Source organism: Equus caballus, chromosome 22 (genome assembly GCF_041296265.1).
Source record: "Equus caballus isolate H_3958 breed thoroughbred chromosome 22, TB-T2T, whole genome shotgun sequence".
Taxonomy (NCBI): Eukaryota; Metazoa; Chordata; class Mammalia; order Perissodactyla; family Equidae; genus Equus; species Equus caballus.
The window spans coordinates 41,182,809-41,208,548 of NC_091705.1; the positions used below are offsets into that span (position 1 = coordinate 41,182,809).

Consider the following 25,740-nt stretch of genomic DNA (forward strand, 5'->3'; position numbering starts at 1 on the left):
GAGGGTCCATCCTGTTTCTGTAGAGGGGTCATGATAGAAGCAAATATCGTCTCCACCACAGAGTGCCCCCTAGCATTCCCTAAGATAACAAGAGCATCTGGGAGTTTTAAACCTTGGTGTTATTTATTTAAGGAGGGGTCCACGGGGCAGTGGGGAGGGCTCAGGGCACGGGTCTGAGGTTGAAGGATGAGTCATGGAGGGCTGCTGAGGTCGAGGCATCGATCCAGAGAGAGTGAGCTCACCACTCGCTTCCCACCAGCAAGAACAGAGGTCTGGGATTTACACACAGCTTTTGTTTAAAGGAAAGTATATCTTTTTGAACCTTGCAACACATTGGACACTGACATGGACAGGGATTTTAATGAGGAGAATTAGAATTCCAATGCACAATCTGTATAAAAACTTGCAGGAAAAAACGTGGGGAGGGGAGGCTTAGGCCAGTGAACAGGCTTGAAATACTGAGACTCAAAATGTAATCAAAACATAATGTTCTAAATTCATGTTCCATTGTTTGTAGCAAAAGAATCTCCATTTTGGTTTTCACGATTTTAGAATAGGCTGTTCAAATCCAGGGCATTGAGTCAGAATTATATAACTTGTCTCCTAGCTTCTCTAGTCCTCTGTTTATAACAGTCAAGTGTTGGCATGTATGTGAAAATTTAAAGGAAAGGCCGTTTGTCTCATTATCTTGTGATCTTTAATTTTTACCTTAATTTAACAAACATTTCCTCATGATAACTTTTTAATGGACAACTTAATTTCACTCTATAGATTTGTTTTAACTAATAAAAAATTCTGCTTGGTATAAACATTTAAATGTGATTGATGCTAACAGTCAAGAATACTGTGTAACTAGTTGCTGGAAATATTATGCAGATTTACAGGTTTAGTATATATATTTATATACATTCAAAATATGAGTGAAGTTAGAAGGTTACGAATAGATTTTTTTATTTCAAAAATTGCTTTAAAACCAATGCACTCGTTCATACAAAGATTACAAAGAGATCCCGGGTGAGAGAGACACAGGTGACATAGTTTAGGCTCATTGTTAAATTGCAATCATAAGAAAGGAATGTTTTGCCAAGGAAAAAAACCCATAATTTCAAGATGTTCAAATTCTGACATCCTTGCTATGATTGACAGTGCTCATCGGTGAGACAAAAGTAAAGAGTAAAATTATTTTTATTGGAAAGAAAATGAGCACAGATTGAAATAAAAGGAACAGGATGCCATTCCGTTCTGTGACAATGGATGTTTGCGTCCCACCCATCTTCCTTCCCCCAGTATTCATCTTTCTCCTACGTGCCTCTGACGTTCTACTGTGACGCTCGTGAATCAGCTGGAGGGATTTCTCTCACCACAGGAATGTTGGCCTGTGCTTGCGGGTGGAGTTGGTGGATAAATATTCCAGCCCCCTTGCCGCTCATACTGGAGACTTTTAAGTCGTGCTCTGCACTGTCTCCCAGAAACCCTTGGTAGGATTGAGCCCCACTTGCCCTTGGCAGTCGTCTGCTCATTCACTTGTCTTCCATCCTTTGTTCACTGCCTCACATCCCCTTCGTCATGCTCCTGGAATCACCTTCCATTCATATCATTGTCTTGGGGTCTCCTTCTGGGGGAACCAACCTAAGACACCTTGTAAGAATCAATTTGTTTGGTGTCCATTTCCTGCATCTACCCCTCCTTTCCTCTCTCCCTTCCTTCCTCCATCCCTAATATTTTCAACACCAGCTGTGTACACACTGTGGTAGATTCTAGGAAGCTTCCTGTCAACTGGACTCTAGAGAGAGAGACAGATGGTATAGGAGATACTGGGTTTAACCTTTGTGAATTCAACTATACATGAAGTTTAAAAAGTAAGGGGAAGAAATAATTACTTAAATGGCCAGGCCTGCCATTCCACTCAATAAATGCAGACCCTAGCTGGAATTCGTGATGGGGAGAGGAAGCTGGGGTTTTCTCAGTGAGCCTCAGATTACATGTACCTCTCACAGAACATCTCCTGTTAGGTGTGACTCTCGCATTTAAAGATTCAATGTGGTTCTATTTTCCAAGCAATGTGGTCCTTAAACGTGAGCCAACTACTTTACAAAGTGCTTAATGGGAGGCACAGGGATTTTTCCAACACTGGAGGAAAAACTAGCCATACTGAACTCGTTGAACAACTGTATGTCCATCTCTATCCCAAGACCTTTTTAAGGGATTTTGAAAGATAATTTTTCCTTACATAATCTTTGCTCCAGGCTCTCCCTTTTCAACCTGATTCTCATAAGAGATGACTCCACTCTCTTTCCAATGCAATGTGCTAAGTGCCTTCAGGAAAGAGTGCGCCAATGGGATATTGTGGGGATGCAGAAACAGACCGGGCCAATGCGGGCTGGTCAGGCGGGGGAAGATTTCTCAGAGCAGGTGAGGTTTGAGCTTGGTCTTAAAAGGTAAGCAGACATTTGCCTAAATGCAGCGCTTAAACTTCCACCACAAAATCTCAGCTTTGCCTTCCTTCATCCCTAGACACACACCTTGCATCTTTTACTTCAGTCAACAATATAGGCCATCTGTACTGTGTCTGTTTTTGGGAAGATTAGACTGAGATTGACCCCATCTGAGATTTATTTGAGACATCTGATATTTGAACAAAACAATTAGTGGGACTTCTCCTGCCTGTTCATTTCGCGTGAGGAACGTCAATGTGTGAGTCTAGGTTCTCTGAGAAGCAGTCACAAGGCGGGGTAGATACTCGCGAGTGAGCTTATTAGGGGAAATACTTACAAAGGAAAATGGTGGTGGTGGTGGGGTCCTGGAGAGACCCTGGGAGAGGCATCAGACTGTGGTGTGGGTCTGATCCTTGTGAAAGAGAGAGCTTGGATGGAAGCCTCTTAGAGTACAGTGCAGTTCTAAGAACGTTTGACCTGGCCAATGAGACAAAGTGGCCTGTGGGAGGAGAACCATGTCTCCAGGAGAACTCTGGCTCCCTGCCTCAGCACCTGGCTGCCCTCAGTCACTGGCTGGGAGCAGCCTGTGGGCAGTATGGCCTTTGTGGCCACGCGGTGAAGGATTTCAGGGTACAGCATCTGGGCTTACCGGTCAGTTGTGCTCCCCATCATCAGAAATCTGAGAGCCCCATTTTCATGGCGACCACAGTCCGTATTTCCCCAAATGTGGACCACTTACCACAGGGAGTACTTGAGATGATTTTAGGTAGTAGTTGAATTGTTTAGTATTAAAATTATTCTCCTTATAATTCTCCTTAATCCTGGTTAGTGAAGGAGAAAGACTCAGGTTGACACTATCATTTTGTAATCCCCCTTTTAACAATAGGCAAGCCTCAGGCTTATAAAGCTTAGCAAGTTACCATATCCAGATAAAATTGAATAATTGTATGCATTGTCTTGTGTTCACGTGTATTTATCATTATGGAGATTTTCGATTCATTTCCATGGATGGTTAATGATATTGGTTTTCAATTTACACTATCCAAATCAATTTTTTCTTTTAAAATAAATCTAAGTAAATAAATGGGAATCAATTAAAGAAAATATTAAGTAACTAAAGTCCACAGAGCAGGGGGCCATGGAAAAAGCTTGTGAGAATATTTGACAAAAGACCGGAGTTTGGGTAACCCTGACTTAGGTCGTGTGAGAGGAGCTTGCTTGGTCCACGTTGTCTCAACTTTTTATAGCAAACGCCTTCTCTGCCTCACCATTGTAAGTTATGCTTTTCCCTTCTCGACAGGGTCACTGAAAGGACTGTCCAGTTTTACAGTGTTTCTGTGATTTTGTGGCGGGAGATGTTGTTCACTCCGCTGCTCATCCTTTAAACAAATGCCCAGAGGACAAATCCAGCTTGAATTTAGTTCTAGGGGGATAAAAAGTATTGTCTCTGAATGAAGGTGTATACTTTTTCCTGTCAGAAAAAGACAAGTATACCTGTCATTCTGCTTGCCTTACCTTCTAGAATCCTTAAGGCTGAATTTACTGCTTTTATGTTCTCATCTGTTCCAATCTGGCATCTGAAAGCACACTCTCTTCCTAGTTCCTTCAGAGGTCTCTGTTATTTAAAAAGATCTTAAAAAATCTCTGATATCCCTGGGTCCTACAGCTTTCCTACCCCAGCCACACAGACTGGCTCAATCTGCCTGTATCAGCCAGGATAAAGGAGGCTGTGCTGCGGTCATAAACCAGCCCCACATTTTAGTGCCTTATAAACAACAAAGGCTGATTTCTTGCTGGCGCGCTCTGTCTCTTTCAAGTTAGCTGGGGGACTCTTTCTGCAGTCTTCTCACTGAGCGAAGCCGGCTGACAAAGCCTTCACCACCTGCATGGTCGTTGGTTGCCATGGCAGGGGAACAAAAGAACATGGCTGTTGATTCATTTTCTTCAAAAGGTATCACCATGAAAGTGACAAATTCCACTTGTGCTCCTATTCCATTGGCTAATGCAAGTCTCAGGACCATGCTGAACTTGAAGGAGGCGGGGACACGCAATTCTACCATTTTCCTGAAAGGAGGGGCACTGAAACGTTAGCGAATAGCCCTCCACATGTCCTCACTGCCGTACTTCATAGTATATGCCATCTCCTGACACCGCCTTGGTATTGCTAAGGCTTCCTGAGTCAGCCCTCACCCCCGTTTGTCTGTCTGACACCAGTTGTTTTCAGCCATTTCTTTTTCCTCCTGTGACTGTCATCTCCTCTTGCTGGCGTTGTTTTAATTCACATTGGATAACATCTGTTGTCCTTTATCCCCTCAATGCACCATTAAAACAATGTTTTTGTCTATAACAGAATTTTGTCACCAGTTTGGGGTGCAGTGAAGGGAAATTACAACTCAGCGTGGAAAACAACCTCAAAGTGTTGAGAGAAACCTCTGGGTAATTTGTTGTTTGGTGGACTGACTGCTGGGTCTGTGGTGCCTAGAAGCGAGCACGGCACAGAGTAGAGGCTCAACCAATATTTAGTGAATGAAAGCATTTCAGTGCAAGCCATCACGGATCCTAGACCTTTTTAGATCCTTTCCTGCCACACGGAATTTCCTACAGCCTGGCGCCCTCCGAACTCTTAGCAGGCTGCTCCGGATCGTCTTCCCTTCTCCTCTCAACATCCCATCTTTTCCCTTCCAGACTCCTCACCCCACAGTCTCTAGAGTTACCTGCAAAGGGCCATCAATTTCCGTTTTCTTTCTTAAATGAAAGTATTTAGCCCTTTCTGTGTTTTACTCTTGACTTCCATATTATGACCTAAAAGGCTTCAGTTTTATGCTCAAAGGACCCTATTGAGGCAGTTTCCTAGGCTAAAAAAAGTGTGTGTGTGTGGGTGGTCCCTTCCATTAAGATGGATTATGTCAGATCTCTTGAAAGCAGAAGTGATTGCAACCGGTACTTATTTTCAATGATTTTTATTGTCTTTCTGTTAAAGTATATTTTAATTTGAATCCCTTATGCCAAGAAGTTGTTTTCAGAGCAGGTGCATATATCGATAAATAGTCCATTCCTTTTTATTGTTCAGTGATGTTCCATTGTATGGATAATACCACATTTTGTTTATCCATTCACGAGTGGATGTATGTTTGGGTTGTTTTCATTTTTTTGGCTATTGTAAATAATATAGCCATATGTTTTCATTTTTTCTTGGAGTGGAATTACTAGATTGTATGATAAGTGTATATATTTTTAACTTTTTGAGAAACGGCAGATCTGTTTTCCAAAGTGACTGTACCACTTTACATTTGTACCAGCAACATCTAAAGACCCTAGGCGTTCTACATGCTCACCAGCTCTCAGCATTGTCAGATCATTTTTATTTTAGTGGACTTATAGCTGTCTCATTCTGGTTTTAATTTGCATTTTTCTAATGACCAATGATGTAACATATCTTTTCATGTATTTCTTGGTCAATTGTATATATATATATGTATATATATATATATATTTATGAAGGGTCTGCTTAAATCTTTCCTCCATTTTTTTATTTGTCTGTTTGTCTTATTATTGAGAGATTGTTTATATATTCTGGATATAAGTGCTTTTCAAGATGTATATTTTGAAGGGGTATTTTTCTGATACTTTATTATTTCTATTTCTTTTACTCTCTTACAGTTTAATTTGCTCTTTTTTTCTAGCTTCTTAAAGTGAAAGTTTAGATCATTGGTTTTAGAACTTTCTGCTTTTTAAGTGTAAACATGTATGGCTATAAATTTCCCTCTAAACCCACTTTAGCAGCATCCCACAAATTCTGATATGTTGCGTTTTCATTATTGTTTTTAATTTAATTCTGCTATGGTCAGAAAACATATTTTGTGTGAATTTAGTTATTTTAAACTTATTGGGACTTTAAAAAGTAGATTTTGTTTTCAGAATGGTTTTAGATTTACAGAAAAATTGAGAAGATAGTACAGAGAGTTCTCACATACCTATACCCAGTTTTCCCTATTATTAATATCACACATTAGGATGGCAACATGATTACAATTAATGAGCAAATGTTAATACATTATTATAACTAAAGTCCATAGTTTATTCCAATTTCCTTAGTTTTTATCTGTTGTTCTTTTTCTAGCTCAGGATCCCGTCCAAGCTGCCACATTACATTTAGCTGTCGTGTTCTTAGGCTTCTCTTGATCATGTTAGTTTCTCAGACTTTCCTTATTTTTAATGACTTTGAAAGTTTTGAGGAGTACTGGTTGAGCGTTGCATAGGATGCCCCTTTATTGGAAGTTGTCTTATTTTTTTTCATGTTAAGACTGGGATTATGGGTTATTTGGAGAAAGAGGACAGTGATAAAGTGCTATTTTCACATTATATCAAGGGTATATAATAACATGATTTATGACTCGATGTTGACCTTGATTACTGGCTGAGGTAGTGTTTGTCAGGTTTCTTCACTGAAAATTTACTCTTTTTTCTCCCATTCCATAATATACTCTTTGGAAATAGGTCATTATGTACAGCTCACATCTAAGGAGTAGGGGCTAGTTTTGCTGGATATAAAATTCTTGGTTAACTGATTTTTTTTTCCTTTTAGCATTTTGGATATGTCATTCCAATACCTTCTGGCTTCCCTTATTTCTGATGGGAAATTAGTAGTGGATCTCATCTTTTTTCCCTGGTGTGTGACATGTGTTCCTCTTGCCGCTTTCAAGATTTTCTTGCAGTTTTTGGTGAGCTGTTTTTGTTAAGTAGGAAAAATGCTGAATTTCTTCCAGAATCTCAAATATCTGTCCCATTAGTTGTAAGGAGAATGATGATAGTGAAAATGAAGCAAATTCTATGTCACATTTAGAAGTATCATTAAGACATAACAGTCACTAAATGATGTCGTGGTTTAATTTTGCCACTTACTGATTTAGTTGAGTTCTTTAGAACTGCTAGCCAAAAAGTAGGTGAAACTGCTCCTGGCAGTTCTGAGTTCATGTACCTCCAGGATCCATCTTTTCTCCCTCTACTCCCTCAGTAATTCTGTTGGCCTTTTGCAGAAGCTTGCTTGAGCTTTCATTTCAGTGTGGCTTCTGATCTCTTATAAGCTGTTATAAACTTGACATCTCCAGAAGGCACCACCATTGTGTAAAAACTGTTCTGTGGGGGAAAAAACTTCCCTGTTGAGATGAAACAGATCTGAGAGTAATCTTATTGTCAATATGAACCCACTGTTGTGATTTTCTTGTTGTATACAACATCTGTTGGCTGTCTTGGATCCCTTGATCCCTAAAGACAACATGAACAACATCATGGGAACATTTTGATGGGAACAGAATTGGATAGCAAGAGAATCCTATTAGTATTCAATCTGATGGTAGTTAAGGTATAAAGAAAAATAATTAATATTGACTGAGCACCTACCATCTGTCAGGTGCCATGATAGACACTTTCTATACTTTGTTTCATTTTTAATCCTTATAGCAATCCTGCAGGGTAAGATTAATATATCCATTTTACCCTTGATATTATTCTCAGAGAAGTTAAATATATTTTTTTCTATGCAACTGATTATAGCTTCCTAGCTAAGAGTATGTTTGGCAACACAGAAGATTATCTTATAGTTTGAACTTAAGTGTCTACTATTCCTCTAACCAGGTTTTGTTCAGTAGTGGCTGCAAAACACAATTTGATCACATGAGAGTCAGACCCAGGACTTTTGCTTTAATTGTTGGAGGAAGAGAAATGTTATTTTCCTGCTGAATTTGAACATGAGAGAATATAGGCACGTGGCTGTTGGCAGTTATGTTGCCACACAAAGCCCAAGGAAGAAAACCTGGCTGAGGACACAGGGAAATAGAGTCAGGTCTGGGTGAAATTGTTTAACTCCTGGATTAACCCATACCTGAAGCCCAGTATATCTCTATTTTTTAGTTACATGAGCCAACAAATTTTTCTTTTCTTAAATCAGTATGAGTAGAGTTTTCTGCCTCTTGCAAATGAAGTAGCCCTGACTAGTATAATCTTCTCTTTCCTCCACTGAGCAAATCTCAGCAAAGTCTTCTTCGGAAAGAGAATTAGACTGAGATTAAGGCAACATTCTTCGATTTTCTGGTCCTGCAGTTTGAGGACAAATGTCCTTGGACCAGTCATGTCCTTTCTCTGGGTGATGATTTTCTCTTTTAAGGAATAAATGCATTTTTCTGAAAGCGGATTAAACTATATCTCTAATGGCCCCTCTTGGTCTAAAATTCTCTGATTCTAGGAAGGTCCTTATTTCAAACTAAAGTACTAATGACTCTAAGATTTAGTACAGGTTAAGACCTTGAGTTTTGAACTCAAACACACATACATTTGAAACTTAGCTCTGCCACTTACTAAATTGTAAGTTTCTTAACCTATTTTTACATTTCATTATTCCTAATAATAAAGGGGGATATAACTCATAGGGTGGTTGCAAGAATTAGATGAAATGATGCATATGTAATCACATGTGGTAAGGACTCGATAAATGATACTATCATTATTTATTACTCCTTCCCAACGGCATTTGTCTCTTAAAATAGCATTTCTGAAGATGTGTTTGGTGGAAAACAGTCCTGCCAATGCCATCACAAAAAGATTTTGTAGTCAAATACATTTAGGAAATGCTTATGCTCTGCCTTCTCCTATTTTCAAGGCACATTAGCATATTAAAAGCACTCAAAACTTCTTCAATAAATAGATTTGCTTGAATTTGTTGATCCAGCATCCCAAATATATTTGACTACACAACAGTTTTTTCCCTCACAGGTGCACGCCTATTAACATATGTTAACAAGAAAAGAGTTGAAAGCTTTAAGGTGTGACTTCAGGCATCCATCAACGGGTAGAAGCAGTGGCAAGGAGAATTTGGGGGGTGCGGATTCCAGACCTTCCTAAATGTGAGTTCTTCTTAAACTCTTCACTAGAAAATCTGGCTTGATCCAAAAATTTAGCCTATATCAGAGGTTGGCAAACTATGGCCCACGGGCCAGCCCCCTGTTTGTCTAAATAAAGCTTTATTAGAACACAGACATGTCCATTTGTTTGTGTCTATAGCCGCTTCAGTGTTACGAGGGCGGAGTCCAGTGGTTGTGACGCAGACCGAACGCCCTGCAAACCCCGACGTGTTTATTATCTGGCTCTTAAAAAAATGTGTTGGCTCCTGGCGCGATGACAAGATCACCTGTGTAAGAACTACATGAACTCAGAGCAGATTTCTTTTAGTCCATCTTATTAAGTTTTTGTTTTTTCCAGTTCATAAGGTAAGATGCTGTTTCTTTATATTAATAAACCTAGCGTTAGAAAAGATACCCAAAAGAACCCAACAACTGTTTTACTCAAAGGGAGCAGAAGAAGAGGGAAATTCCCTAAAAAGACAGGAATTTATGGCTCACAGGAATTTAATTGCCCTTCAGCTGTGCTTGCCCTTACATCCGAACTAGCGGAGTTCTCCAAGGGATTGCGAAGCTGTCTGTTTTCTTATGAAATTTCCTCACGTGCTCTTCACGATGTACCAAGTTGTCTTAGGAATAAATGACATCATTAGGAGATGTTACTATACCTTTTGTCATGTCCCGTAAGTTGCTCTGTTGAATTACTTTCAGGGTAGCAGTGCGACTGAGGCGGAAAATAAACAGAGCTTCTTTACCGAAGTGGCTAAAGCAGCCTACTTTAGGCCCCATGGGTTTGGATTCATGGCTGGTACCACGTCAGGGGCCATCAGGGACATGAATGGGACTTCTGAGAAGAGGCACTCAACTGCCTGATTTGTGTCACGCCATAAGGACTTTTAAGCGGCTCATATAAATATCTGGCTAAAATTTCTCTCTTCCAATTTTTGGAAGACAGAAAGCAACTGTGCCATATACAAACTAGGAATCCTTGGTCTCACAGATTTTCTTGGTGGTTGCAGAAATTAATTTTGAGCTCTGAGTTTTAAGAATCTCTGTCAACAATTCACTGAGAACCAGCTCCATACCATATACCCAGTATGGCAGGAGGGTGACAAATTAGACACCATTCTTGTCCTCACAGAGATCGAGAGTCTAATGGGGAAATCTACAACAGAAAAAGTACTCAGATAACTATATAATTGTCACCCGTGACACATACTCTCCAGTGGTTGCTAATAGGAGGGGTCAATTAGCTAGATTGGGTGGTCCAGGATGTCATGTCTGAGGACTTCACCCGAACCCTGAAGGACATCATGGAACCAGGTCTACCTGGGGAAAGAGGAGAACATTCCAGGTAGAGGGAGCAGCGTGGGGGAAAGGCTTTTAATGTGGTGGCTACATTTTGGAAAAAGATCTCAGAGCCTGGATTCTGATCTTGACAGATTCTTGAATTAGTTTAATTTCAAGTAACTTCACTGTTCTTGGGCCCAACCTCCCCATCTCTTAAATGGCAATAACACCTTCAACATGAATGCTTTATAGAAAACCATGGGAAATCTTGCTAATATTTTGATCAGAATTAATGGGAGAAAAATAGCTTTTATCTTAATATCATTTCATTTGTTAAAATCTTGGATAGCAATGCCAGACTGAATTTTACTGGTCCCTCAAGCAACCTCCTATTGGTAAAGGGGTGGAGTGGGGCAGAATCCGAATACTATTAAAATTCCATTCCACGTTTTCGTGATTCCAATCAACTGTGCCAAATCTGAGAAAATATTACTTCCTTCTAAAATGCTGACTGGAAGAAGAAAAATTCCCGGTGATATTTATGTAATTTATTGTGAGTTAAAAAAATAAAAATAACAATAAAGTAAAATAAAATAAAATTCTTTATTAAGCAATTTGCCCAAAACTCAACTGTACTAATTAAGTCTCTATGGATAAATATACTCATAAATAGTCATGTTTTATCAAAGTCAAATATAGGGCAAATACTTGTGCTCATGCACTAATAAACCTGACTTATTCAATAAAATCTGTGCTGTACTCTTTAAGATCCCATCCCTTAATACATGTTTAATAAAAATGTAAAGAGGGAATATTGTTTGAAGAAGAAATACATCCCCAGTACTTCCAGTTGAATCCAGCTCAGTGAAATGCAAATTTTATAAATTCCAATCCATCAAATAGAAATTTTACTATAAAAGGTTTTCATGGAAATAATAGCTGTCAACTATCAATTAATGCACACGGTCCCATTTTCCTTAAGTACGGTATTGAACTTTAATGAAAGGTTACTTATTCTATCAAATTGCTTTATACTTTGTAAGATTAAACTTAACCAAAAATTAACATCAGTATTCCATGAAGAGAGCATGCAAACAAAATTCACCTAAATGACAGGGAAGCCTAAATGTTTTTGTTGCACACTGAGAAATATGCTTTCAACACATTTTAAAAATGCAACGAATTCATTTTTTAAGCCAAGGCTATCAGAAAATTTAACCCATTCTCAACCGCGTGTCTCTCCTGTGTTTGTTCGCCTCTTTACTTTGAGCCACATATGACGTACGAGCATCATTTTTGTGTATGCCAATAGGGCAAGAGCTTAACTCAGCAGCAGCCAGCCAGTGTGGGATACGGTAGCAAGAGAAGGGGCTGGAACCCCGCGTGTCTGGGTTGCAATCCCAGCTCTGTCATTCACACGCTGTGTAATCCTGGTCTAGCAGATTGGTCTTCCTGAGCCTAAAATTCTTCATCTGCAAAGTGAGAACAACAAACTTATCTTTGAAGATTGCTCCAAATATTAAGGATAAAAGTGTTTGGACACAGTTTGGAACACACGAAGTATCTTTACAGTACACTGTAGCCGCACTTATTATTACAGAATTGCCATGAGGTTAGGTAAGGATGTCAATATCCTAATGCAGAAAGTCACTGCCCACTCAAATTAGATGTACATAAAGATGGGAAGGTCTTAACGGATTTTTGCAGTTTTGCGAAATGATACTTACTCAGATTTCCTAGAAGTAACATCTGTGTGCTGTAATGAAGCGTGATTGATAATAATGCTAATGACCCAGGCATGCTCTACGGCCTTCAACAACTCCCTAAACACCAGGTTGAAATTTTTCTTCCAAAAACCATGTGCATATCCGTGCGGATGGCATTGAGCAACGCTAACTAAATAAACAATGAAGCAGGACCAGGAGATTTGGGTTCTTGTTCCAGCTCTGATGCTAACCAAATGCCCGTCCTGGGACAATCCTTCTCGCTTTCTAGTCATGGTTTCCTCACCTGTCAGATGAGCTGGGCAGGTGTAAGTGGGAAAGTAAATAGTAGGGAGAGTTGGGGCTCTAGCCAAGTGGTAAGCACGTGTCTCTTCCACAGGGACAGCCTCCAGTCGGCTCCGGCTGACTGCTGCCTTGCAGGAACCTGGACTGAGTATTGCTAAATCTGCAACAAAAGTCAGAAATTCAGACTTGGCAAATAATTAAAACGGATTGTTTTAGAACACTGTGCTAGTCAAAGACAACACACCTACAGGAGGATTTCACGCTCGTGGGCGGCCCGTTTATAATGCCAGGCTGGACGTTTTGTGAAAGCTCTGTCCAGATCCACAGATTTCTAATTTTAGGCAAGTCTCCTTTTTGCCTGATTCTCAACACTATAATCCTAAAAAATGATTTACAAAATCCAAATAGATTTTGGCGTGAACTAAGCTGAAATTGACTGCTTTCTATCATGAATTAATATTAACCAGAGCTTGTCAGATACTAAATATTTGTTTTAGAAATACACACAGCCTCGGCTTTCATCTGGGTTAAGCTCTAATCTTTGGCCTGTCAGTTCCAGGATATAACACTGGATAAATCATGCTCTCTTGAACAGATAGATGCCAGGGTGGTTGTATACAAATGGAACAATGTGTCAATGAACACCCGAGTTTGGGTTACATCTGCTGTAAACATCGACATTCTTTTGCAATGAGCCCATTTGCTGGTTAAGCAGTTGCAGCTTGGGAAGGCTTGACGCTTCTGTGCTCAATCAGGTTCTAATGATTTCAGATGTTTGCAATTAATGACCCATTAGATTAATTGGTGGAGTACCAGAAGAACGGTTTAAGAATTGGGTCAGAACCACAGACAAGGTATTACCCGCCGGGACGGCAATCACCAGAGGCAAAACGGTGAGAAATTGAGTTCCCGATTTTATTCTCTACTCCTCACCCCTCCCTCCACACTCACTCCTTTCTTGGTAAAAAATTAGTACTGACCAGCATCTAAGTTTGGCAAACACAGAAAGGCAGGAGAAGGCTGAAAAAGGAAAAGAAAGAAAAATGATTGCTTCGTATTCCTCCAGTCAAGACTGGATCTTCCGAAGACTGAGACTTTCATCGGTACCAAAAAGTGACACCCTTTCTCAGTGTTTGCCCAAATCTCTCTCTCTGGACATTCTTTCTAGGCTCCTGTGTTTTATTAATTATGTAACACACCGGCCATCTTAGAAAAATGATGAATGGAACTTCAGAAACATGGAAATAAATAAGCCAAGCTTCAATATATGATTATGTAGGCTTGATATAAATCCCAGGGTAGCCATCTTTTAAGAAGTGGGTGTAAGGAGTTGAACGCCAGCCCGTGGCTACAGTACTTAAAACCTGGCAGCACCATGAGTTATCGCCTGGTGGTGGATGGCACTTTAGATGAATTTGTAATTTGAAAAGTTAAATTAACCCTGAAATATATTATTAGTTGTCTATTTCCCACTCAGGAAAGAGATCCTCACGTAAACAGACTCTTGCTGGCTGGTATGAAGAGTCATTTCGAGGTGCTAAGCTCAGAGACTTGCTAAATTTATGGTGGCTGTTATTTTTCATAGCAAAGAAAGTAAATTTTTGGGAAAGGACACCACCGCCGCAAAAACATATTTTCGGAGAAAATTCTGGAGCTTTCTTCATAGTCTGTGTTGTTGTCCGATATTTTGTTAGGCGTTCATTTGCTTATTTGTTCCCTTTTGGTCTCCCAGCTAGAAGGTGAGCTCCATGAGTCCAGGGTCTTGGTCATTTAGTTCATGGCTCTGTCTCCACTGATGACAAGAATCCTGGCACATGGCACGTACTCAGGAAATATTTGTTGAGTGAATGCAGAAATGAGTATTTGTGGTCACAAGAAAATGACTTTGGGATTCATGTGGAGTATTCCTGGAGGAATACTGGTTGGCCCAGGCAGGGACCTTGCTGCTCTGTGGACAGGCTCATTTATTTGTTTATTCAACCAGTCTTAGTGAGGACCCACTATGTGTCGGACCCTGTTCTCAACACTGCAGAGACAGCAGCTCACAGTGCACCGTTCTCTAACCTTATGGACCTTACCTTCTTATAGGGAAAAAGAAATCAGACACATAATTACACACGGGATGAATTTAATGAAATATTAGATAACCATTTTGGAGCAAAAAATACAGAAGGCATGAGGACATGTGATATGGGAGCCTGGTCTAGCTTGGAGAGACCAGGAAGGCTTCCCTGGGGAAGCAACATTTAACCTGAGACTTCAAGGATAAGTAAGAGTCAGAGAGCATTCGGAGGAGAGGGAAAGCATGAGCAAGGGTCCTGAGGTGGGAAGAACTTCATGTTTGAAATACAGCAAGCAAACCAGTGTGGCTGTAGCAGAGAGAGTGAACAGGAAAGCGAGGGGCCGGAGATTAGAAAGAAAGAAAGCAAGCTTTGGATGAGTTTCCTGGGTCTGTGAGAGCCATACTAGAGGTATCTGCCTTTATCCTGAGAGAAATGAGAAGTCATCACTACCTAGTAAGGTAGCTAATTGGTCAAATTTTAATTTTAAAAATTTTATCCAAATAGATTAGGAATAAAATTATTTTTCAATGATGAGAGGAGTCCGTCTTTAGTTTTTCTTGGATTCTCTTAAAAGAAAGAAAGTAACAGACGCTCAAAGCAGAGGAAAATAATAAAGAGTTAATGTTTGGGGGCAAAAGGCCTTACCTTAAGGATCCACGCATTAATCCAGTCCTACTCCAGGGAAACTTTGTTTGAGCCTATTTCTAAAAGTGGTGCAACTTCAGAGATTTTATGAGATTGGCTGGTTTCATTTTGAATTAAATAAGAAGTTGCTAGAAGTGCTAAGTGTTCAAAATGTGTTTTCCCCCTTTGCTAACCCTGTATATGTAGTGGCTGTCAATTCATGAAACTGTTTGATCAATTCTTCCTTCATTTGTGTAACAAACATACCTTGAGCACCTCACATATGTCATGCCTCAGTTGCTAGGGCTAGAAATGAACATAAAAATATTCTCCGTGAGCCATGTAAGTGATGCTGAATAAGTGTTTGATGAATGGCTGAATGATAAATAGGGTGTTCCAAGTCAGCAGTAGATACATAAATAACACAACCTGGCCCTTGTTATGAGAGATGTAAGAAGAAAAAGACAGTGCTCTATGAGAACCCAATCCTATATGTGCTTAAAAAGAATAGGAGGAGTTCAGGGAAGACGCTAGTGAGGAGATAACATCTGATTTGGGTTTTGAAGAATCAATAGGAGTTCAGCAAAGAGCAAAGCATAAACAACGGCCAACATGCAGAATTGCCTAAATCTCAGTCATTCTGTGATTTAACATCTTGTGTACCACATCCCAATTTTTGCCATGACGTTTTCCTTACTATAATCTTATTTCATATTTTTATTTAAATACTTAAAAGGAAAGAAACCTTGGGCACTGCCTGGTGGCATGACGGTTGAGTCCTTGTGCTCTGCTTCAGTGGCCTGGGGTTCACCAGTTCGGATCCTTGGTGTGGACCTGCTCACTGCTTATCAAGCCATGCTGTGTAGGCATGCCACATGTGAAATAGAGGAAGATGGGCAGAGATGTTAGCTCAGGGCCAATCTTCCTCACTAAAAAATGAAAACAAAAACAAAGAACCTTAGCCTTATCCTAAGTAGTAACAGCTATGAAAGCATGGTTCAATGTGCTACTATTAGATTTTCTTAATACATATTTGAAGACATGAACAAGCTATAGATTACCTCTCCATCATCCATGTTTCCCCTTCCTTTTTTCTGACAGACACCCAGTGCGATGGGTTATACATCCACCCTGCTTCCCTGCGATCCTGTGCCTCAAGGACAGCTGACCACATTCTCAGTTGAGGAAGGTAGGACCTAGTTAGTCTAAGCCAGTTATCAAAACCTTATTGCCCTCTCCAGTGATTGGTTCAGGGTGGTCATATGACCCAATTCTGGCCAATCAGAGGTAAAGAAGGCCTCCTGGGGGATGTCTGGGAAAGGTTTTTTTATTCTTAAAGAGACATCAGAAGAAGATAATTTTGCATCTCTGGGGCTGCAGAAATTCACCTTGCGACCAGGAAAGAAGTCAGCCTGCAGGTAAGGCGCACACATTAAGGATGGGAGAGTGGACACATGGAAAGAATCTCAGTGTTGATGAATCATAGAACCACTCTCTTCACCAGCTGAGAGTTGCTCTGCTTCTGGACCTCTTACTATGTGAGAGAATAGTAAAGCGCCAGATAGAAAACATTTTAGGCTTTACAGGCCAAGAGGCAAAAGTCAAGGATATTATGGAGGTCTTTATATAACAACAGGCAAAACAAATTTTTGCCATTTATTGATGAAATTCAAAATATAATAATAATTGAGTATTTGTTATAATACAGATTTACTAATGAGAAGAATGGAATTATTATTATTATTTTTTAGTGCTCCCTATCACCAAATTGTTTGCAAATATTTATCAAATGGTTTTTACAGCCATTCTTGATTTGCAGACCATACAAAAACAGGCAGTGGTTCAGATTTGTCTTGTGGGCTATAGTTTGCCAACTATATGGTTTTAAGGCATTTTTATTTTAAAATTTTTATTGGTTGAAAATTATTATTCACAAATAATCTCTCCTATTCATAGCCGAGGGCATCCTAATTGATACACATTAAATACTAAAATAAAAATTTCTCTATGAATCACCCCAAACTTGCATCCCTCTTGCATCCATCTTGCATCCATCAAAGAGATGATTAGCAAACTTTAGGAGATAATAGTTTACATTCATTAATCACTTATCATGTTCCCAGTGTTAGATCCTAAATATTTTATATGTCTGAATAAATTTAATCCTTACAAAAACCCATCAGGTAGGCATTATCATCATTGCCATTTTGTGGATGGGGAAATTATGTCACAGAGCATTTAAGTAGTTCTCTGCTAAAGTGGGTGGTTAGTAATCTCAGCCATTCATGCTCATGCTGGTCTTTCATCCCTATTTATGTGCAAACGATTCATCTACATAAACTTGTTTCTGATTTGAACTTCCCCAACTAGCTGGCACATCTCAGGGAAGTCAGATATGGAAACAGATGATGCAGCTTTAAAAAAAATTATCGTTACATTTCTTTATGGTTAAAGAGCATCTGGAGCAATTTAAGAAGTTAGTAGGGGAATAAGATGTTTTACAACATAATATGCCCCCAGATTGCCATACGAGTGGGAAACGTGTTGGTTGAATAATGGCTCCATGCCTTCCTTTTTTGGTATGCTTTTTCCAGATTTTGAGAACACGATTGTAGTGAAGTTAGCTCTTTATTTACTTAGTTTTGAAAATTTTCCTTTAATTCTAGCATTCCAGGGAATAATGTAGCACTCCAAATAATAATTCATACTAAAAATGGAGAAATCATACCCTTCACGGGGGAGAGAACAAAGAATAAAACTGTGAATCATTAAGAAGCAAAAAAAAAAAAAAAAAGAGACTGTAAATAAACCCCTATAATTATGCATCACAAAAGGAAAGTCAGCTCCAAATGGTTCAGTAACCTCGTCACCAGCCTCGCTAATAATCATTGCAATATTCTCAGTCTCTCCTTTAAGATAATGAGCAGCACATATTGGAAAAAAAGTGTAAACATGAGCAACAATTTCTCATCTAAATAGAAAACAAAATGCAACGGCTCACCTTAAGCTTTGCTACTGAACCCTAGTGCAGAGAATTTTAATTTACAATCTGTCCCTTCCCTTAAAAGGTCAACCGAGGGAGAAATACAACAAAATTATGAAAGCTGCCTTTCGAGCTAGGCAATACATTTCCCCCTGACTTTCCCCAGTGGTGGTCCCATCTGAGAGGCACCCAGAGAATTAAGGCTTCAATAATTAACCAAATTTAAAGACAATAATTACTAAACAATTTGTCATCCTTAAAGCTGTACCACTGCCGTTAACATTTCTATAGTTCTCTGATTATATTATAAATCAAAAGTAATACAAAAAGACAATGTAATAATGAGGATTCAAAAGCTGCATCAAAAATTCAGATATTAGCTTCTTCCTCCCTCTGCCATCCTTCTGTTGATTTATTTTATTTTTCTCAAGCAATGTAGCCACAAACACATCATCGTAATAAATGCCCCTTTTACCTCAGAAAATGGTTCGTATTGGTTGAGCCAAGAAAACAACATAGAGTATAGGGTTTATTATTTTTTTTTCTCTACACTTGTCTTTTCTTCTCTAGAATTTACTTTGAAAGATCAAAGAAAGAAAAAGAAAAATCTTTGTGGACAGGGAAGAAAGGCCTGAAAAAGCATTATGCAAAACACATGTAAAACAGTCTTGGTAATATTGCATGCTGCTATTGATACTTTATTTCTGCCTTTTTGGCCTGTCAAGGCAATCGATACGAGTTCTGCCCCAGACTCATATCTTTATGCTTCCTCTCAATTATGATTGTTCGACATAAAATTGGATCATCTTAAACATACCTACTGGGATATAGAAGGAAAGATGTCAGATATTTTTTTAAGATGATGTTTTCGTCTGTTGGAGTGGGTTAAATTGCTGTACTCTGAGCGCATTCTATTTTCCTGCTCCTTCCAGAAATCATTTGCGGCTCTGCTTCTCGGGTAATGTAGCCTACTTCATTGAAAAAAGAGCAGCTCTCAGTTTCGTTGCATATACATGGGCTTCTGGAGTGCTTATGTGTTTATATATCATGCACTCAATTCAAAGGCTCGCTTGCCTTTCTGCACTGGGCCGAGCAAACTCGTTCAAATGTCCCATCCCCAGCTGCCCAAATGCTTACGCGAGGATGTCATGTTGGCATAAGTGATGTTGATCATGAAGACTTTAAAGTCTATTTAAAATTTTCAAGAATGTTTTGCATTCCACTTGCACATACCCCAGTATGAGAGGTCTCAGCCATTTGTATCCTGTCATCTGGTAGATTTTCAAAAGTGAATTTACTGTCTCTTTCTTTGCCCAAGACTCCGCCCCACTTTAGAACTTCAGGACTGTTTGCATTAAGTCCTTTGGTTCATTAGTTCATTCAGTAAATGCATATTGAGTACTTGGAAAATCCTCGGCACCGTTCTAAGACACAATAATGACCAAGATCAACAAGTCACTGTGGTACTGGCATTTGGAAGAAGTTTCTAGAACAGAAACTCTCGAAAGCCTATGAAGGTGAAACTATTTTATTGAAAGCCTAAAGGAACCCATAATTGGAAATGACAATTCCTCATGGTATTTGGGGCTAGAAGCTCCTATTCTGTTAGATATGAAGCCACTGGTTTACGGTCTCTGGGGCCACATTGTCTCTGGGCTGGTCTTGTCCTGTGTGTCTGCTCCAGTGTGCTAGGGGTCCATTCTCAGTGCAACGTGCTGCAGCTGGAAGGAGAGGGACCCCCCACACACGCGACTGCCAGGGCTCCGCCTCTGTACCCTCAGTGGAGACTGAGTGCTGGAGGATGCTTGCAGGGAAGGGGGCCTGGGAAGCACCCCCAAATGTGCCTCTGACCGGGGTGACTGTTCATCTGTGCCTCTACAGGAATTGTACGGGCTCATGCTCATTCTTTCTTTTTGTGACATTTCTATGGTATAAATGTTGTAGAAAACAGACAGTCTAAGTCTTTGGCTGCTTGGTTTCCAGGAAGGGAGAGACATGAGTAGAAGAGCTGGCATTTCATTCTTTTTTTTTTTTTTCATTTTCTTTTATTTTAAGGGCATTTGTAAAAAAATTAAATTTCCCATGTTACAAAATTAATATATGTTCATTATAGGAAATTTGGAAAATAGAAAAAATCATGAAGAAAATAAAAATTCCTAATATTGTCACTCCTCAGAGACAACTGCCATTAATATTCTATGTCCATGCTTGAGTGTACAACGAAAGATGGGAACTCAACATGTTTCCCAAAATAGAAACGTCTCTGAAAACCCCCGTACTCATATGATATATGCCCATTATATGAGTTCACCCAATAAATAAGTATAAAAAGCAGAGGATGAAAATTTCCTCAGAAAGGCCCACCCTCTGGAGATAACCATTGAGAACAGTTTGGTGTATATACTACCAGATTTTTAAGATATGTCTGTTGAGTATATATTTTCTATACAAATATCAATACATGCCATTCTTTCATATCCTTTAAACTTCAACATAGTCTTCTATCAAATGGATGTACTATAATTGAAGCTCTCTTTCAGTGGACATTTACGGTGTTTCTATTTTTTTAATAATTATAAATCAATTTTGCATTGTTATCCAAATATTTCCTCAAGATATACTGCCGTATATGGGCCAAGAGGTGCCATTTCTAACCAAATAGAAGGGAGACCATATTGGATAATTACGTATCAAAAAGAGAAACCAAGTAAAATAAGTAAATAAAAAAAAAAGACCCACACATTGGGAAGTTCTTACGTGAGAATTAGAATAAAAGCTGTAAGAGACAGTACCTGAAGATGATAAAAGCACAACGAAAGAAAACTCACAATTTCTTTTAAAAGGAGCATCTAAAAATATAGAGGTGAAAAGCTGATGGCAGAGTCTCCTGGGTTCTCCCAAGGTTTCTGGAACATCTGTGACAGAGGCACAGAATTCTCTGCCATGTAGTCTGGACTTCCTGATGCTAATTTGTTGGCTCATGCACCAGCCTGCACACCAGCAGAAGTGTGGCTCCTGGGAGAAGCCTGGCATTTGTGTGTTAAGTCCACACTGGAACATGGAACAGGTCAAGCTCTGGAAGATCAATGTACTGTGATGGGCTCTGCTTCTCGAAAAGTCCAAATACGTACCTTCTAACTTGAATAAACTGTACACATTTGGAAGGAGAGTGGTTATGTTGTAAAAGGATTGTTCACTTTTAGAGCGTTTAAGCCAAAGCTTTCGTTTACCTAGGCAAATCTTCAACACATCTGAAAGAAGATTTGATTTTTAAATCACTTGAACAGGATCTATTGCGTGTATTTTCAAATACCCTCACTGGGATGAGAGTGATATTTGGCCACAAATATTTTCTCTGTGACAAAAATGGAAGGTAAAATTTTATATGTTTGTGTTTTCTTCCCATCTAGTTTCTATTCATCATCTGAATTATCTTAAAACAACTGGGAATGTTATAATCAGAAATTGGTCCAAATCAATTGTCCTTCATTTAAAAGTTGAGCCAAGTCTGCTCAACAAGGGTTGAAACATTGTTTCTTGATCTTTCCATGCATGGCTCCTGTTCATCCATACATAGCTGAGCAGAATTATTCTAAGCACATGGAATCTGTATACTCTCTCTGAGTCGCCATTCATTATAGTCAGCCCCAGCAAAAAGTAATATAAAAGAAATATTAAAAAAAGAAAAGAGAAAAGAAAAAAATTCTACTTATTAAGAAATACCTTTTAGCTAGTAGGGCTCCAAAAGAATCTGGGGATGTTAATAGTTCCTGAACTCAAAAAATATTTCCTAGTCTTGTGAATTCTGAAAATCTCTGAAGTCCAATACGGATCCCAAGCACACTGATAGGAGTGGAAATAGCATTTTCAATAAAAAATGCATAACAGAGTAAGACATGAAATAATGTATTTCTCTTTGAAACCATGAAAGTGCACATATTTGTCTGGAAATGTGTATGTGAAATTTAAACAACCCCTGAAGACATCCATCTAATTTTTTTTTGAGTTTGTTCTCAATTGAAATTGCACTCTCTCAAAGTTTGTGCTGCCAGCTCCCAACTTCACCCTCTCCCTCGGTCCTGTTTCCCTCAATTTCCTTCCTTTTATGACCCTTTTCGGTTGTGCCCCTTGATTTATGGTCATTTGTATGATTGCTCTGCTTTGCTTTATGGCAGTTTATGTCACACCGGTCTTGTCAGAAATGACTACCATAAAGTGAGGTAAAATGTCATAAAACATTAGTGAGTCCCTGATACTCAAGGTTCTTCAGAATAAGCCCTGACAGGTACCAACCGTAGAAAAACAGATTTGGCCATTTGAAAGGTGCAGCATTTGTAAAAATAATAAAAAAAATAATAACAGTCACTAAGGTTTACTGAACTCTTTCTGTGTGCCAATCACTGGGTGAAGCTCATTTCGTACGTTATCACATGTAATGCCTGCTACTTCTCTATATGGCGGAAACTATTATCACCCCTATTGTGCAGATGAAGAAACTGAGGCATGGAGAGTTCACACTGCTGATGCACACTGAGTTCAGTTGCCCTGGGGAGCAGAGGGATTGGTACCCAGGGGAGGCGATGGCGCGGGCCACCGATGATGCACACAACTTGCAGTACACGATCCCTAGAACGCAGACAAAGAGGAACTGTGCTAACCTGTACTAGCCAGAGGACAGCGTTCCTCTGAGCCCAAATCCCAATGGACAGCTCATCTTTACTCTTCCCGTGGCCCAGAGACTTGGTGGGGCCAAGGAGGTACTTCAGGTCGTTTCGCTGAGCCCCGCAAAATACATGAGATATATGGTAAAGAAGGCAGTCATTTTACTACTATTGACAAAATTGTTTCAAAAGCTATTTGAGATGCCAATACTGGTGAATAAAGAACTGTCAAAATCAAACAAACAAACAAAAACAGCCAGTAGGTGATAGAGCTTCGATACAGTTCTATCTCTCACACTCTTACTGCAGTCTCTGTTCTTAACCATTACGTGTTCATGTGTTGCGACTGGCCCCGGATGCAGATACGCGGTTGACTGAAATGTGGAGTTTAGCATTTGGTGGAGAGTTTCCACGCCCTGTAAGCCCTTGCTACTTCACACTTCTTCTACTTTCTTCTTCCTCCCAGCTCACAAGCCCCTCCGAACACTGTGATAAAGCTCCCTGCACTACATGCATTTACTGACCTTGCGACACACTCTAGCTCCCAAATATTTGCAACACCATTTCCTTCCCAATTCACCCAGCTCACTTCTGAACTTGTCCTTCAGTGGCTCAGCTTTGCCAGCACTTCTTCAAGCCGGAAACCTGAGAGTTCCCTTTGATTCCTCCTCTTTCCACCTTGCAGTCCTGTTTTTACTACCTGGAAGATGTATCTCACACCTGTCCACCCTTCATTGTTTCACCTTCCGGAAGTTGGGTATTGCAAGCCGCTGTCACCTCTCTCCTGAACTGATGGAGAACTGGCTTCTGCAGACACTCCCAGCTCCCTCTCCCGTGTGTTCTCCATGGCAGCAGATGCATTCGCAAACATAAGTTGCGATTGTGGGGTTGTTAGCCCGCTTATCACTGTAATTGGCTGCCTTTTGTGCTCTGACTCTTGCCTCCCTCATGACCTTGTCTCGTCCTTATGTCCCTGCCTCATTGGCCTCCCTCCAAACCTGGAGAATTCTTTTCTAACTTAGAACCCTCACACAAGTTTTCCTCTTTGTCTAGAATTCCCAGCCCCTAACTCTTGCCTGCCTTCATTGTTTCATCCTCCGACAAATTCCTCTATCATCTTTCTTTAACCTCTACTACTGCAATCATTTCTTCCATAGCTCAGATCGTATCTTCAATGTTTTGTTTACTTATTGATGATCTCTTTCCCCATCTAGATCGTAAGCTCCATGAAGACAAGACTAAATGCCTATCAGGTCCACAGAAGTATTCCTAGCATTTGGCACAGGGCCCAGCGCAACGGCATAATAGATATTTGTTGAGAGGATGTACATGGCCTTACAGGTATGCCTTCCTTCCTAAGATGGATTGTGGGGGTTGGAAGGACAGATGTGTATCATTTGTTTCTGTTAATATGTTATAAGCACGAGTATTCATGTTGTTGGCATAACACGGATGTTAACTTAATACATAGTGGCTGACTGAATTATAGCAACCCTAACAAAACCTTGGTGCATAGGATCAAGAGAATGCATTGTACTGGATTGGGGATGGAGGGAGCATAAAAAGCGATGAATGGATCCTAAGATGAATTAGGACAACAGTTTCTATGATCCATTCAATTCATTAAAAGAAATATTTGAGCATTTTGATTAAAGATGAAAGAGATAAAGAGGAAAAATAGGAACCAGGAGGAAAAATAGAATCAGTGTATTTTTCTCTTTTTTTGCCCCCTCATCTGCTGTCTTTTCCAAAAATCTTTTTAGGTTTCTTCTGTCACATCCATAGTGAAGTGTAAATTATCGTTTCCAATATAGATGGCCATTTTCAGTGTATTTTAGCAGGGAAGAAAATTTCATTTGAGACTGAAATTTGGCATCTCTTTGCCTCTTCATGCTGAGAACTATTTTTTATCTTTGCAAAATGTGATGAGACGTGAATCCTGTTGTTTTTATTTCTAAATGGTGCTACACCAAGCCGAAAATGGACTGGGAAAATCGGAGTGTCTCCAAACTAGAACCAGCGTTTGCAGTCCTAATTTATAGTGCCTGCTGTACTATAGGGAGAAATCAAATCAGGGTCTTATAAAAAGGGGAAGCTATTTTTCATTGCACTCACGTCCAATCCCCTTCCTCTCCTTGCAAATTTCTTTTCACCCTGGCACTCCCAGCTAACTAGACTGCCACCCACAGAAAAGCCTACTACACTCAACAGCTAACATTTGATGTGACACCATTTGGAAGGCTGGCAACTCACAGAGCATATGGCGACTTTCAGACGGATTTGGAGGGACATTTGCCTGAGGGTTTCTCATGGTGGGGAGCAGTACTGGCCCGTGGAGCAAGCCGGTTCTTTACTGTGTGGGACTGCCCTGTGCGTGGCAAGATGCTTAGCATCCCTGGACCTGCCATTACATGCCAATAGACGTCTCCAAGTCACAGTGATGAATAAAAGGCCCCCCCTACCCCGGTTCTAAACCCTATCTGTTTTGCCCAAGAACCACCAAGAGGATTTTTAAAACTCTCCCCAGTCATCTCAAGATGAAGCTTCCATATTTGTGACCATGAGGAAAATGTCAAGAACAAGTCCTTTGATATTCTTAGGTGGTAGTAAGAACAACAGCAATAATTAATATCTTCTGAGCATTTATTATGTACTAGGTACCTTCAGAGCACTTTGCATGAATTCCCTTATTAGTCCTCCAGGAAGTAAGGATCAGGGTTTTAGTGACTATTTGCTTAATAGTGAGACCCAAATGTGTCCAAAGACCCACTCAAGGTCACCC

General features: G+C 39.8%; 1 long non-coding RNA gene across 1 annotated transcript in view; it reads left to right on the forward strand.

The window, feature by feature from the left end:
* The first annotated feature begins 2,952 nt into the window (after positions 1–2,952).
* Positions 2,953–25,740, forward strand: part of LOC111769917 (uncharacterized) — a 66,656-nt gene continuing 43,868 nt past the window's right edge. The window contains exons 1-5 of the long non-coding RNA XR_011430839.1: positions 2,953–3,086; positions 9,204–9,334; positions 9,492–9,697; positions 16,416–16,503; positions 24,173–24,299. This is a non-coding gene — a long non-coding RNA (uncharacterized lncRNA). The remainder of the gene's footprint in view (positions 3,087–9,203; positions 9,335–9,491; positions 9,698–16,415; positions 16,504–24,172; positions 24,300–25,740) is intronic.